Source organism: Cyprinodon variegatus, unplaced genomic scaffold (genome assembly GCF_000732505.1).
Source record: "Cyprinodon variegatus isolate N-32 unplaced genomic scaffold, C_variegatus-1.0 Scaffold540, whole genome shotgun sequence".
NCBI classification, from domain to species: Eukaryota; Metazoa; Chordata; class Actinopteri; order Cyprinodontiformes; family Cyprinodontidae; genus Cyprinodon; species Cyprinodon variegatus.
In genome coordinates this window covers 65,233-82,478 of record NW_015150993.1, presented here as the reverse complement: position 1 = coordinate 82,478, position 17,246 = coordinate 65,233, and the positions used below count along the sequence as shown (strand labels likewise).

General features: G+C 37.2%; 1 protein-coding gene across 2 annotated transcripts in view; it reads right to left on the bottom strand.

Moving 5' to 3' along the window:
• Window positions 1-13,695, bottom strand: part of LOC107095358 (prostaglandin D2 receptor 2-like) — a 26,874-nt gene extending 13,179 nt beyond the window's left edge. The window contains exon 1 of one of the 2 annotated variants that reach the window (XM_015391409.1): window positions 13,380-13,695. The gene's annotated coding sequence lies outside the window, so the exon portion shown is untranslated. The remainder of the gene's footprint in view (window positions 1-13,379) is intronic. The other variant, XM_015391408.1, reaches the window with a different exon arrangement.
• Between the last annotated feature and the right edge of the window lie 3,551 nt (window positions 13,696-17,246).

The following is a 17,246-nucleotide window of genomic DNA, read 5'->3' as shown; positions in this document are numbered from 1 at the left end:
TTGTGTTCCAGTTATATTTATTGTGTTTTAGTTCTTAGATATTTCTTGTTTGCCCTCTTGTCTCAGTCTCCTTTTTACTAGCTCCCTTCTTGCCTCTGTTCACACCTGCTCCTAATCTGCTAATTAGCCTGGTCTTTGTTTCTCTCTCCCATTTATTCTCCTCCTGTTCAGTCACTCTTGGCTGGTTTGTCATCATTTATTTGCCCCCTTGTTGTAAGTATTCCTGGTCTTCAGTATTTTGGGATTTTTGTGGATTTATGTTTTTGGATTTTTGCTTTTGTTACCCTTTTTGTTATTAAACCTTCAAGTAACCACCTCAAGCTGCATTTGGGTCCTGTCAAACCTTCACCCCATTGTGAAATACTGCTTAAATACCAATTTTAACAAATACAAATAAAATAGATATCAAATCATGACCTTTAAAAGAAGGTATTAAAAAGTCATTATTATAATGAAGCCTAGGCGGAAGTTCAAATGAAGACACTGCTTACTCACCTTCTTCCACCTCTGAAACAGGCCAATCAGCTTTGAACCACACCCCCATAAAACCCCAATCAGCATCCAGAGTTCATCTTAAAAGATCCCCACATCTACAACTCAGTCTGCTAACCAAAGCGCAGGCATTGGTTGCGCTACGCCTGACTTCGTTTCAGATGACTCCAATTTAACCCGCCTCCAGCCCCTTCTCCACCATCATAGCTAAAGCTTCATCAGAGAGTCATACCTCCCAGACTCTTACTGCGTTCCCTGTCTCATCTTAACCAGTCTGGCAGGAGACCACCAGGTTGAGCCTGGTTCTGTCAGAGGTTTCTTCCCAAAGGGGATTTTTGGTCTCTCCACTGTTGCATCATGCTTGCTCATCATGAAAAGGTTCATGTAACCTGTCTTATCAAAGCTGGAGTTCCATCTTTCAGGTCCCTGAATGAAGCACTAGTATCAGCTCACGCAATCCACTGGAGGGAATACAGGGCCATACAGCTGAGGCACACCGTCTCGCCAACTAGAAGTCTATGGATTGACTTCATCTATCTCCACTCTACAACCAGTTTCAGGCCTGGAGGGAAACATCCCTGTTCTTTACTCCTGTTCATGCATATCAAAAAATCTGAGTGCCAAAGGCTAAAGCAACCATATAAATAAAATTATTTTGTCTTTTTCATTCCGTGTGAATTTTTCAGATTGAACTAGTATTTAACGANGCTACAGAGCCATCGTCTCATGCTGAATGATTAACCTGGACGGTACTCCCAGCCACTCTCGAGTCTCCCACGTTAAAAATTCCTCTTGCGGAGTTGTGACCTGTGGTTACATCTCTGTTTTGCTCTTCCAGAAACTCTTCCCCTTTCCAGACCAATTCACTCATTAACTTTTTCATTATTTTTTTTTTCTTTTCAGATAACTGGGGGGATTACCAGAATGATTGTGCATTTTTCAAAAAGTTACCTCCAATCATGTCATTTATTAACCCATTAATGCAGTAATGCATGTTGCCAACACACTAGAGTGCTTGCTACATAGCTGTGGTTTTATTAATTATGCATTCTATTATGCATACCAACATCCACGATAATGTGATGACTCAATATATGTCACGCGATGAGCGGTTTGCTTGAAACGAACTACAAGAAAACTTTCACTTACAGCTCATGTATTCTTAGCCGTTGTTGAAAACTGAGATGCAGATGTTGCTTACCCTCAAATTCAGCCGTGCAAGAAGATTTATATCCATTAAAATTCAAAATTAAGTACTTTTAGCCTATATAGCATTATCTACATTATCAGGAATGCACCTGAATGTCAGCAGCCCCAAAATTTGCACGCAAAACAATAATCCCCTTTTCAGTTATATAACCGTAGAGGTTTCCGGATGCAATAGACTTCATAACAGGTTACTTTAGGTCCCTTTTGATATTTCAAAGAGAGGTACATGATTACAAACACTCTTGGTGGTATTATAGTTGAACTTTAATGATAAAATACTGTATTAATGAGTTCATTGATGCTTTAACATGCACACAATAACATGCAGTTTAGGATCACTTGGTGCATCCAACATTTTAACATTACTATTTAGGAGTTATTATTACTTCAACTTGGTATTTATAAAGCAATAATAAGGAGTAATTCTTTATTTCAGATAAAAAGAGCTAAAAAAAAAGGTGATGTTAAAACTACATAAGTATAGTATAAGTATAATTTTAGAAAAGAATAAGGTGTGGCATCACACACCATGTCTCTGTGTTGTCTTCCGGCTGCAAGTTTAAAAGCTGTGGTTGGCTCAGTATACATGTATGTCAATGTAAGTAGCTTACGGTTTGGCCCCTCCATGCCCAGAAAAAAGGAAACTGAGTTATAAGTTTTGGTCTACAGATGAAGCTGCCACTCTGAGTCCCTGAGCAAGACCCTTAACCCCACACTGCTCCCAGAGCGCCACACAATGGCAGCCCACTGCTCTGCAAGGGGATGGGTTAAATGCACAGAGAGTGAATTTCATTGCTTTGTACTTGTGACAGTGTAATGACAATAAAGTTGAATTCTCCTTTTTCTACAATAATGGATTAATGCAATTAATTGTTTCAGGCCTAAACACCACTACTTCTTTTAAAGTCCACCTGCGCAAATGCAATTTGTTTTTCATTAAAGTACATTGAGCTATCACGAACCCCAGAGTATTTATACAGATCACAAAGTTCTGTATTTTGACCTTTAATAACATTTGTCCTAAATGCAATTTGGTTGTGTCCTATATTCCCTCACAGGCAATTTGTGTATAACCTCTAATTTAGCATCTGTGACACAGTACATTCTAATCTGATAAACCACAATTTTGTTGGGGGGGGGTCCAAACACAGTGCCTTTAAAATATTTTAATGTAAAAAAGCCATGAAAATTATGTAAAGATTGCAAAACTTTCTTGGTACATGCATGAATATAGGAAGCGTGTCAATGGTTAGTCACGTTTGAATCACTTTTCCTTCCCAGTATGTGGACGTCCTGAACAACATGCCAATAACATCCCACCAACTTTTGCATTTGTAATGCACTTTATATTTATACAAATCCTTAAGTGCTACATATTAAATCAGGTAAGTGCTAAATAAAAACACACGAAAATAAGAAAGAAGTAAAAAATAAATAAAATGAACAAAGACAATAGGTCAAAGGGCAGGATTTCAATTTAAACATCTCCTAAAAAGGTGGGTTTTAAGGCCACATTCAAAAGCATCCAGTCTGTGGGGTCCTCATGTGGTTCTGGGAGAGCATTCAACAGCCTGGGAGCAGCTGAGCAGAAAGCCTAGCTCATCATACGTCCTCCTCAACATACCTATGGCCGCCCAACCCTACAGCTAGCTTTCACTGTTTAAAGTGTTCATATTAACATTACCCTTCCACTTGCTTCTGTTATGTAATCAGAATAAAAACCCACCCCTGCATTTATGCATAATTCTAATCCACTCATGTAGTGTTTAACACTGAATAACGCCATCATTAAGATGAATATGAGTTTTAATTTTAGCTTTTTTATTTATATTTAAAAAATGTTTGAATAGTTTTACAGCTTCTGGTTTATTCTGAAAAAAACAAAAAAATCATCATTCATTTCATCCCAACTGGAAGCTTAAACCCACGTGTTTGCCAGGAAAATTAAAGCATTCAACATTTCCAGTGTTTTACCTGCAGTTTTACTTTGGTATGCATTTTTTCCACTGCTAAAAAGAAAATGAACGGCTCAGTTGGCAGCTGATACCCGGTACCCTCCCTCTGAGTTTTTAACAGCAGCTTTTCTCACATCACCCACATCCTCTTAATATTTTTAAACATTGCTGCAAAACTACACAGTTTGATCTCATAATTTCAGATACACTTCAAAGTAATATGTATAGATGACATTTAAAAGGAAAAAATATACAGTCCAGGTTATCAAGAAGATCAAACTGCTCTTAAGTTGCTAATATTAGTTAAACAATGCAAGCCAGTTAAAAAGCAAGCATACACTGGACTAATTCCCATAGTCTACAATCTGAATTAATGTGTGTGCACAGTTGTGCATCTATGTGTCACCCTGTGGTGCACTGGTGACCTGTCCAGGGTGCATCCACCTTTCGCCCATACACTGCTGGGTATAGGTACCAGCCCACTTGATGGATGAGCAGCAGAAGAGAGGGTGAATTATGTAATTGTGGATCAAATAACACAAAATAAAGTTTGCATGATTGATCATTTTATAAGCCTTTAAAAATGTACTCACCGGGTAGTTTTGCTTTTCACAGTCCCTGCTACAGAGTGACACTCTAGAAAGCACCAACTCTGGGTGTTAAAGCAATAGGAAGTATAAAAACCTCAAGAGGAAGAAAAAAAGTCAGAGTGAAGCCAATAGTGAAACACATCTTAAAAGAAAGTAGAACTTTTCATACAAATTTAATTCTAGATAAAAAGAAAAAAAAATCCAAGATGTGGACAGAATGTTACGCACAAGTTCCAGGTAAATTTAACACAAATTCTACTTCCTGTTTATGCTTTTTGATCCTCTGTGAAGGATCTCCAGCTCAACCAACTTCTCTCTGCACCAAAGTCACAAGGGAGACAAAGATCAATTTACAAACGGATTTTATCCAACAGAATAGACCGTTCTTTGTTTACATCAACTTCTGCTGGAGCCAGTGTTTAAATGTTCATCCACTGTCTGAAAGCTGTACTAAACGAAATGTGTAGACATTGTCTAAGGGCAAGTCTAGTCTTTTAAGCGGTGAATTAACAGGCCTGAATTATTGTTACCGGCTTGTGATTGAAGAGCTGATAAATTCCTAACACCACAAGAACCTACTGACGTCAGAACACATACACCAGGCAAAGGTGTTAATTACTTCGCAACTTTTATGCTAGATCATAAGCATTCTGCTGTTTGCTATCTCTGTTTTCAGACTAACTTATTTGCATCCGAAGCTGTTGAAAACACTGACGTTGAAACTTCTCTTTTATGCTGTTTTGCTGTATATGCTTTGACTCACAAAAGAGGTATTGCAACATTCCATTTGTTGGCCGCCATGCTTCTCTGTATACAAGACATGCCTAGACTCCTGCACTCAAAATACCTGGACACCTGCATATGCATCAGTAATTTATGAATGGCCTCTTCTTCCATACAATAAACAATATAAAGCATTTTAGTGAGAGAAATGAAGATAATAATCAGGTATATGGCTTTAACAGCCTTAGCACAAAAAAGTAGCTAGTAGCAAGCAATACCTAGAAGGGAGCTTTGTAGCTGTGGTTCTGTTGATAGAGGGATAAGAACTTAATCAGTCACTACAAATGCAAATTGCAAGGAAATTGGACATCTGCATTTCACCCATCCCTTTGGGTGGTTAGCTTAGTTAGAGCTGCCAAGGAAGCAATCTGGGGCTAAAGGCTGATTTATACTTCGAAACCAGGTCGTCTGTGTAGGTGTTGCAGTGAACACAAGGACGTCCCCGCCCCCATTCGCGGACAGTCTGCTGCACCTCTCCCAAATTGTAGGTGACCGCAGACAATGCCGCACACAGGGGGCTGGCTTGTTTGGTTTTTATGACCGCAATTGCGGAAAAAACTCATGAAGTTTGACCAGCTAGAAGAGCGAGGTGCGCGACAACGCCGGGACCCTTTTTCCCACCAGGATCCCCGCTCTTTTTCGCCCCTCATATCCCTCCATTGTCGGATAAACACGCCCCCACTTCCTCACCACCTCTGCCTTATTTAGACCCACAGCTAGTTCTTGATTCTCTTGAAAAATGTCTGCGTCATTCTCACTGCGCCACACTGCTGTGGGGTGTATAACCAGCCCTTAAGGGTCTTGCTCAGATGCACAAAGTATTTGCTCTGCTTGAACCAAGCAACTACTCCTGTGTGTATTGTCTAGGTAAAGAAATTGTCTTAAAAAAGGGCATATTGCAAGGTGCATGTTACTCTGTGTGACAGAGATCTAACGCAGTTAAGCTGGACAGCAGTCAGCTGCTTTTTTATTGGCAGAATTTCAACTTAGTTTGTTAATGTCCCCCCAGCAGAGGTAAAACCACTATCTCAGAAGTGAGGGGAACCATTTTTCCTGTGGTTTACTTAGATGTCATCTCTCTCTATAGTGGCTAAGGAACCATATAAACACTAACCACAACAGCACAGCTCTTTCAACTAGAAACATCAAAAGTTTTAGCTTTCAAATTGTGGTTTGTAATGTTCCTCTGCCATCTTCAGGTTAAGTAGTCAGATCACTAAGTACCGTGAGAACCCTGTTCGAGAGATGTTCAAAAACATTCAGTAAGAAAATGATTGCGTCCGATTGTTCTGGGGCGACATTGTGCATGCAGATGCTAATCTCATCCAGCACAGAGGAATAAAAGTCTGATAGCTTTTTAAAGTTCTGTTTTCTTTGCAACAAAATAATCATAGCACCACTGCAACATTTAAATATGTGGCCATAGTAAGATAAGCTAAAATAAAATGATAAAATTTGGTGAGGGCGAAAAGAACAAACAACATTTAGTTGTTTGTCTTGAGTTTCACATCTTTCCGGTTTAGTAGCTGCTTTTAGAACAAGGGAATTGTTTACTCAGAAGTGTTTTTTCTGCACTGACACATCACTTCACACATTTTAAGTCTTGTCACAAGCTTTTTGCCATAAAGGCAGAAAGTTGAAGAAAAGCATATGGATATTTTTAAAGATTGGCCGATATTTCACATTAGAGGAATGATTTGACAGTCCAAAGTTTACCGGAAGTGGCAAAACATGGGAACTTTGGGAACATCCACTGAAACGCTGTAAACAGTTCAGACAGACATCAGGTTATAAGCCAGCATTAATATGCCAATATTGATACTCTGCTGTAACAATAATCCAATGTCAGACATTAGTGTGCACAACTTTTCCTGCAGTAAATGGAGCTGTAAAACTGATGAGGGACAGGTGGGCTGGTATGACTAAGAGCAGCCAGTTTTGCTCTAAGGATTATTTAAAAAACTGCTTCGAACAAGGAATGTCTGAATTTGATAGAGAAGTTATGCCAAAAATCCTAACAATTTACAGAAGAAGGAGGACATTGAAGAGACATTTTATTCTCATGTGTTTCAGTGCATCTAATATGAAACACTCGCCAAGAGAAACGTTGTCACCTGTGGATCTAAAGATGACTTGCTTACATCACAGCTGCAGATAGACCAGAGATCCCACCACAGACCCCCTCGAGTCAGTAGAGAGTCAGCGAAGCTCTAGGATGTTTTTGCCTAAAACCATCCTAGAACTTCTTTCTTATACAAAATAAAGGTACAAAAACAAGATTTGTTCACTCAACTTCTTTTAGTTACTGCCACTCATGATATTTTGCTGAACAAACCCCAAACCTCCAAGAAGCCCTGGTAACTTTGAAAAGCACTCAACCTCTAGGGAACCAACGGCCCAGTGAAGTATCTTTGACTTAAGTAAAATTAAAAAGTAGTACTCCCAAGAAATTACTCAAGTATTAGTAAAACATATTTGGTAAAAAGGCTACTGAAGCGCTAATTGTTGGATCAAGACAACCTGATTTAATATTTACAAAATATGGATTTAGGAAGACATTATGCGTAGACTATGGTATATTAAAGACTAAAATGCTTAAAAAATACAAATATATACCATTTTATGCAGGAGAGACTATTTTTCAAATCCTTCTTTTCAATTTCAAACTTGAAAATAGAGAGCTAGTAGAGCATAAAACATTTCTACTGGTAAAGTCCACTGTTTAACGCGTATTTACCTGATATCTGAAAAGCTCAAGTTACACACAGTGTTTAGAGTAGCCAGATGTTTTAATCAATAGGAGTTAAGCAACCTCAAGAAGATTTTACTTATGTAAAAGAATTTCCTTTAAGAAAAGCCACTCCTAAAATAAGTTTAATATAAGGTAACTGAGGGTAATTAACATGTTACTACCCCCTTTTGATCTTAAGACATCAGAAAGTAAAGCTTTGAGGCAAATGGAATCTAGAAAATGAAAGAAAACAAGATGGCAATGTCAACGTTTTGGAGTGGCCATCACAATGATCATGCATTTGCAATTACAGCTGAACTGTCATGATTTTGGCGCTGATGGCTGGCTTGATTGCTCATTTCCTTCACCTGTCTAGCTCTGCCCTATTCCTCATGACTCATCAGATCCACCTGTTCCAGTTTCCTATTTAGGCTGCCTGTTTCCCAGCCATCAGTGCCAGATTATTCTTGAGCCTCTGGTGTTGAGATTTCTCTAGTGTTACTATAGTGTTCTGATTGTCTGATCCTGATCTGTTTCTGTATTTGGACCTCTGAGCTCGCCACCCCTGCCTGATCTGTTTGCCTGCCTGTCTTCGGACTCCTGTCAGATTCTTCTGTGGACGGTACCTGGATCTGCCTCTTGACTTAGCCCTTTGGATTATCCTGTCTTCCTTCAACAGCTTGGATCTGGAGTTCCATCAGCTCACGCAATCCACTGGAGGGAATACAGGGCCATACAGCTCAAGCACACCGTCTCGCCAACTAGAAGTCTATGGACTGACCTACTTCATCTATCTCCACTCTACAACCAGTTTCAGGCCTGGGGGAATCCCTGTTCTTTACTCCTGTTCATACATATCAAAACATCTGAGTGCCAAAGGCTAAAGCAACCATATCAATAAAATTCTTTTGTCTTTTTTATTCCGTGTGAATTTTTCAGATTGAACTAGTATTTAACGAGGAGGAATAAAAGGTGTTTCAGAGTCACACAGTAAGAACGAAAGTTTTGTGGGGTTTTTTTACAGAGCATGTAAAATATGTGGTCACAGTCATCTCTTTTTGTCTTTGCACTTATGCGTTGTGTACATTTTGCACATATGAAAACAATGCACCACCAGGAAAAAATAAATGACATGGGGGGAGGGTAATAAAACACAAGTGTAAACATATCTTCACTGAAAAAGAGCTGATCTATCCAACCCAGATAGATTAGACAGTAATACTGTTTATACAAGCTCACTTTAGCCTATTACTAATCATGTTTATTAGCTAAGAAAGATGCACAGAAAGGTTTTATCACCAGTTTAACAAAAGATGAATGACCAAAAAAATATAACTAAAAACACTAAGCAGTATCAACCCTTCCTGTGTTTCAACACCAGGCTTGAGCAATAAAAAGACTCCCCCAGACCAGCAGCTGTTGAGAAAAAGATAGAGCTATGTGGTCCTAAATGCCTGAATTATTTATTTGGTATTTATTGTTTATTTTGAATATGCCACTGTGGTTCCTGCCTTGCACACAGCTTAAAGTGAGCAGAAATAATGAAGGCGTCTCTGCTTTTGGCTCATTATGTATGTATGTATGTTGTGACCTCAAGTCAAAAAAAGCATAGTCCAATAACCTTAATTTAATACTGAAATATTACTGTGTCCATCTGTTATTAGATATATCAAACTGAAATAACAGTTGCAAAAACCCAAATATTTAGAAATAAAAATAATTAACATTAACAGGGGTACCCAAACTTTTTCATATGACTGTATCTTTTCTGCAAAGGGAATCTAAACCTGGGAAACGTCTTCATGGAGTTTGCATGTTCTCTCTGTGGATGCATGAATTCTCTGGGTAAGCCAGCTTGTTCCCAAAGTCATAAAACATTAACCTTAGGTTAATTGGTTTTTTTGGTAATTAATGTCTGCATGCATAGTACATCTGATTTGTCCTGTGATGGACTGGAAGTGCTGTCTAATTAAAGCTGGAGAACCATCGACTTAGACCAGTTAACTCGTCGCCACGAGTAAGACTCCACAAGGTAGCATAACCCTGGGAATTTGGCCTTTCATAATACGTTAGTATTAGATATTAATGTGTTATGTGTTAAAGTGATACTAAATAGGTGAAAAATAAGAAAAGTTTGAATGTTGTATCTGCTTTAAATAGTACTGTATTTTATATTGGGGCATTCCAATGGTGACTGTGTGTCTATTAAACAATGCAAAGCAGGAATTTAACACCACCCTTTTATTTTTCCACTCAGCAGAGTGTGACTGTCTAAAGGCTGTTGAACTTTTATCTACTCTCCCTTAGAGTGGAACTGTTACTCCCCCACAGAATAATCAGCTCCATGTGTGGAGAAATCAGAATGTCTCCCTGTATTAGCTGAATGCATATCTAATACTGTGAGCAGGGCCCAAAAAATACTGCGGTCAAGAGTCAAAACTTCTAGGCGCGTTTGGCGACGTGGTCCCCCAGAGATGTTTTTAATTCCATTATTTAAATCTGGCCATTTTCACAGTCTTAAGGAGCAAAAAAAAAATCATTTTTACTTTTAAAAGACTCAGCTTTGCATTTCTACTCTCCTTTCTCCCCCACCAGACATTTCAGACATTATAAACCAGATTCTTATGTTCTCTTTCTTTTTACTGTAAGCTTCTGTCTGCAACTGCTTAGAAATGTATCACCAAAGACATTCCACTATAATTGAAATGAGTCGCTTCATATATTTAAAACAGTTCAGTATGGAGCTACAGGACTCTCAATATTCACACACATTCACATGTTACAAAGGATAAGATCCACTCATGCACAGTTTTGGCTCTTCAAATATAAAACACCTAACAGTTTAGTGATGACCAAGATCATCAACTTCCAGTCAGTTTCACTGTAATTTATTTAGTTTATGTCACAATTTAAGCAATAAATAAATTAATTAATTAAATACAGAGGACACAACATCTGTGTCCTCAATGGTAGTGGCGGCCCTGACTGTGAGTATGCAACATAAAAATGTAACAGATTCCAGAGTTTAAAAAAATAAATTGACATACCCCACAAACAGATTAGAAAAAGAGAATCATATTATATAAAAATATCTGTTATAAATGATAATACCAAACATTACAACCAAGAAATACTCCAAAAAGTGCCTTTCTAAAAGCATAAAGTGGGCTGAAAGGTACACATATCTGTTTCATGTGTTTGTTTGGAGAGGGTAAAAAGAAAATTTTAAAAGGTAATAAATCCCTAGATTCTCCAGCGTACTAAAATTATCCAAAATTCATTAACATTGATCAATAAAAAGCAGAACATCCTCTACTGTAAAACACTCTAAGCCTCACTTATGCCTTAACTAATGCTGACCGAATCATCTACAAGGCTTCATCTTACATTTCAGAATAAATGTCTATCTCTAAGACATTTGATTTTGGGAACGTCTCATATAGTGTAAAACCAATGCAATATTTTGATTAAAAAATTTTTTTTTAATTATTAAAAAGTGTGTACTACTTTAGGACTTGGATGAAGAATCATGAATAATGCTCTTCCCAAGAAATGTTCAAGATGAATGTTCAGGCTCTACCCATTAGGGAATGTGAACAATGACCACAATGTCTGGTCATTGAGGCTGGCCAGAGGATGCCTTTATGTCTTTTATCAAAAATGATAAAGTCATAAAAACGACATAGTCAAAGTTTGAGCACCAAGTTATTTGAGATGTTGTGGCGTTAAACCCTCCAATGTGGCTATTCTAAAAAAAAAAAATTAATTCAATACTTTTTCTATAAAGCATTCAAGTCTATAAAGTATATTTGTATAACATTAAATCACAAAACTCAATACTTGTTGTATTTTTAAATCCTTGTTTTGCCTATTTATCAGTATTTGCACTTATACAGTTAGCAATATTTTTAGGACCTAGTGCAACTTCATGTAAATACAAAATGGTAACTGTTGCTGTAAAATGAGCTTAAAGCTACAGTGTGTAATAATTACAGGGATATACAGTCAGAAATGTAATATATTATACATAACTATTTTATTTTATCATCATCTACGAGCTCAGCCTTTTAACCTTAATATTTGCGTTGCCTTAGAATTCGTTATTTATAATTACATAGGAGCGGGTCTCGCAGCCATGGAGGCAGACATCTTTGCGCTACGGCAGCGCAGAGCCAACAAACTAGCGATTGCGAGATCGCCCATTACGCTCGAAAGTAACTACGGCAAGTTGAGAGAGATGAACTGAGACGGTACTGAACAATAGATGGCAGTATTATGCCTGAGAATACTATCTGTAAAATTATCTATGTAAACAAACCTCATCACTTGAGAAGGTAGGTGATGTGGACGTCGTGGAAGACATTTTGTCCCGTAACGCTCGCCGTACTGTTGGGGGGGAGAAGCGGTGGGGGGGAGATGTTCATGTTGCTGCAGTCTGACCGCTAGATGTCGCTAAAAGTTACACACTGTAGCTTTAAATGAGTCTTTTTCATGTTGTGTTTCTGATCAAATTTCCTTAGTGAGCTGAAACATTTAAGTAGGACAAAAAGGTAAAATTAATCTTAAAGGATACAAATGACAGTACACAGCAATGAAAATACAGTATATGTGAGTATTTTGCCAAGAAATGTGAAGTAAACTAAATCTACTGTGTTAAAATGTCATTGAACTGGGAGGAAAGCAGAAGCGTAGCCGGATATTTTAATAAGGGTGGCCGGTCAAAAACCAATGTAAACAGAGGGGTGGCTGAAAGTGGATAGGTGCCAGAACCTCAGGGTCCATCAACACTGTTCCAGCAGGAACGAGCACAACATCCATATTTTCTAAATAAAGACAAACTCTACTTTGCTAAAGCCTTTTGATTACAAATAGATGCATATATTTAAACCTCCATCCTTTCTAAATAAAAGGTATAGTGGACAAAATGTCTGGAGCAAACATCTTTTCCATTGTCATTACTTACCTTCTTTTATTTGAAATTATTCTGCATTACATTTATATGACATTTACTAATATCTACATTAAATTGATTTTTAAGTTATTATTAAAGTCGTTATTTATCTATGCTTTCACTGAAAACTCCTTGATGACTTGCAGAGACATAATTTTCTCTTTACCCCATAAAACACAAAATTAGGGTCTTAAAAGACAATGCCTTTTGTATATATCAACTTTAATGTTAGTATTTTGATGTGCATAATTAACCAAAGCGTTTTAATTCTCAAGTAACGATTAATATATGAAAAATTAAATGTTTAATACATTTAAACATGTCGTCTGTATTAGAGGGCGAAATAATGGTTGGGGTGGCCAATGATTGGCTAAGGGTGGCCATGGCCACCCCTGGCCCCCCATCTAGCTCCGCCCCTGAAGGAAAGGACTCCCTTATGCCCCATTTGTCACTGAAGCACGTGTTAAATAGGGGGAAAACACGCACATAGTGAGAAAACGCGCAAACCCCGCACCGACAGTTGAGATGAAATAACAGAGTCAACAGCCACACAGGATGTCAGATTACAGCCACATTACTATGAAAACAAACAGCAGAACATAAGAAACGGAAAGAAAATCAGCGCAAATACATTTTAATTCACCTAAGCAAAGCTCCGCGTTACTTACTCTAAAACTTGGGAAGATGATGATGATGATGTTTGCTGGTTTTCCTCTTCAGGCTCTCGTTTTGTTCATTTGGAAATGGGCGTCAGTTGCTCAAAACTTGCTGAACATGGGAAAAAATCCGGAGAGGAAAAAAGAAAGGGAAAAAATGCAGATGTAATCTGGGCACTTCACTTAGAGATAAGAGGCTAAACAAAGGAGTGATTGCTGCAGAGTGATTTGTGTGGATTTGATGGAGAAATCAAGTCCTTTCACTTCAAATTTATAAAGAAGAGCAGACTGGCCTAAAATTATTTTTGCTCCCCAGGGGGCGCTGACAGAAGAGGATTAGGACCACTGGGGAAAAAAAAAAATTTAACAGATTTTTAAATGTTATTTCAGTTTAATATGGGAAAAAGTCTGAGATTAAAGTCAGAATTCTGACTCCTCAGAGTCAGAATTCAGACTTCTGACCTTAATCTCAGAATTCTGACTTTAATCTCAGGCTTCTGGCTTTAATCTCCGACTTCAGACCTTAATCTCAGAATTCTGACCTTAATCTCCGACTTCTGACTTTAATCTCAGAATTCTGACTTTAATCTCAGACTTCTGACCTTAATCTCAGACTTCTGACCTTAATCTCAGACTTCTGACCTTAATCTCAGAATTCTGACTTTAATCTCAGAATTCTGACTTTTTTCTCAGCTAACAAACATGTTAGCATCAAGCCATAGTCTTGTCTAGAGACTAAGCTAGCTCTCTTGTTTTAATCACCTTCTGCTCTTCCATTGAGGAAACAGCATCATGGGGGACCCCTCAGGCACATAAAAAGTCACCTAATTCCATTATTTTCCACCAATGTGTTACTGGCCCTCCAAAACAACTCATATCTTTGTAAGCAAAGCTGAGAGCTCCCACATCTCTTCCTTCATTGTGCCCTTTAAGATTAAGATCCAAAAATCCACTTTAATCTGAGATATAAATCAGCATTCTGAGAATAAAAGTCAGAATTCTGAGACTGAAATGAGAATGCTGATATTAAAGTCAGAATTCTAAAACAAAAGTCAGAATTCTGAGATTAAAGTCAGATTTATGAGAAAAGGGTCAAAATTCTGACCTCTTTCACATATTAAACTCAAATAAAATTCAAAAATCAGTTAACTTTTTTTTTTCAGTGGCCCTAATCCTCTTCCGTAGGGTCAGTGGGTCAGTAAAAGTTAACTTTAAAATGAAACAGTATTAAAAAAGAAAACACTAACTACCTGTGTAATATCTAAATCATGGGTGTAGAGCCACTTCATTGAATAGTGTGCACTCAGGTCAACAGGAGTCAGCAGTGGGTATATTGTAGAACAATAATCATTTTTAATAAAAACACTATTCTCTTACCTGTCTCTGTGGTGTCGTTGAACATGTAGCTTGACAAATTTAAGTCATACAGTTGTTTCCATCCCTTGTGATTGTCATAAAAACCCCTTTCTACTTCATTTAGCTGCTTTGAAATAAAATCTCTATCTTATTTGCTTTAAACGTAATGAGGTGTTTATAGGTTGAGTGAAACTATTACATTTCAAAGAGCAAACAGACAAAAAGCATGTGTATTAGTTTCTCCCATGTCATTTTGCCATGCATAACCTGCAAGGCATAAGCTTTTGCCAGATCTCCTTATCTGAAACATTCTTTCATATGAAAATAAATATTCACAAAAAAAACAGCAAATATGCAAAGTAATGACTCAAATCAACGATGAAAGAGAAGCAAATTAAACAAAAGCTATGATCAAATGAACCTGTCAAGAGGTAATCTATTCTGTACCCAATATGGAAATGAACACAACAAAAAAAGTTACTTATCTCTTTTTCTTCCTGTTTTTTTAAATAGGAAATCTACTTAAAAAAAACCACACAAATTAGGTTACCATTATATAAAGATTAAAAGATGAAACAAGCAGCACAAGGGAGGATTAAAGGGGCATGGGACAACAAGGTGATTTCACACAGGAGACATTTCCTAAGAGTATTATTATTTTTTTTTTTTCTCAGTATTAATGAAAGTTGTGTTTCTTCTTTTGACTTAAAATTAGTGTTGCACTGATACAAGTAACGGTCGGGGCCCCGATACAGAACTAAAATGGTGGTATATGTATTGGTGAGTACCAACAAATATAAAAAGTTTATTCACCTATTGTTACCCATTCCAGGTAGGAAATAAAAAGTTCCACTGGATTCACTTTGTATTCGTATTTTTCCTGCTTCACAAAGGTAGGCAGCAGCTTCACAAAGCCATGATGGCAATTATTTTACATCCAAGTAGTATGCAGATCTTCATATATATGCACACACATCAATTTCAAACAGATGGTATCGGTATGGGCCGATACTGCACAGCCAAGTATCGGGTATCGGTATCGGGGCCAAAAGATGGCATCAATGCAACACTACTTAAAAGGCAGCTTTAGAAGCAGCTTTTAAAAAAACAAAAAACTGTTATCGATAGTTTTTCTTTGAACTCCTTGTACTTAGAAAAAGTAGTACTACTTTGATTTATTTTTACTCAGAACTAAGAAGTTTTAACCTGACAACAGCCAGATGCATGTCTCGCTCCTAGGCGGAGCGAGACATGCATCTGGCTGTTGTCAGGTTAAAGAAGTTTAGCCATGCAACTAAATTATTTATATATATAAAATGTATTTGGTTTAAAGTCTGCTAAAGTACTTGAGTAATATTTTTTAACTTTATATTGATGTTCAGCTTGACTTAAAAATGCATGAATAGAAAACAATTTTTTCTTTGTTCACTTCATCTTATTGGTTTGATTACATGCTTTAATGTAGTAGAGAAATATTTGTTTATTCATTAAATAAGTACACTGATACACTGAATAAAAATGTTTTTAAGTGTTTACTAACTATTTCACTTGCTGGGATGAGTTTTGTAGATCTGTGTTGTAACTTTGTGGCCTACATTAGTATTAGGACATTAAAAGGGACTAAGATTAGGTTACTTGTTTCCTTTTCTTTGAATTCATTTTCTCGTTTAGTTACTCAAGCAGTTAAGTTGGCTGCAATAATTCCTGTTTCTGTGAACCACAAAGTGCACTATGGTGCAAGCCGTACTACAAGCTCAACTGTGAGCAGGCGGTCAAAATATTTTTGCAAGGCAGCAACAAATAGTTTTGATTTTTTTCTCAATAGAAAGGATGAAAAAGATAAAATGATTAAGTAAAGATATTAAATTGCATCAGATATAGGTATTATACCATGTATTATACTAACGATTACTTTTTGGTATTGTAAATATGTAAAGTTGATTATTTAATTTAATAAAATAATAAGATAAATATAATTTAGTGTGCATTCAGTCAGATCACATTGTCTGCAGCTATAATTTCTACAAGTTTCTTTAAATAATGACTAAAACTATCCCAGCATGCATTAGCTCACCACAGAGAAGTAAACCTAGGTTATATCTGTTAAGCATCAAATCAGGTTGTTAGCAATAAGAATTTTACGATATTAATGAGTAAAACACAAAGGAATTAGAGTGTTCGCCTACCATGGCTTTAGCAGGGTCAGCATGTTTGAGTGAAGGACTTGTTGTGTGTGGATTTTCTTTTAGTTTGACTGTTAAACAGCTTCAGTTTCAGTTCCTTAAATTAAATCTGAGAAAACATTCTCATCCTGCAGATTTCGACTGATAATGATCATAATCATTGACCGTTTTAAGGTCCCAGAGGAAAACACCTGGCAAAAAGGACACGACTCAGATGTAGTAACAGGTGAAACTCTTTTTAAAAGCTGTGGGTAAAATCTCGAAGCAGCAGGAAAGGAAGCTCAGTGATGCAGGACTTCGCTTTGCAAGCGGAGGGGGGGGCATATATATATATATATAT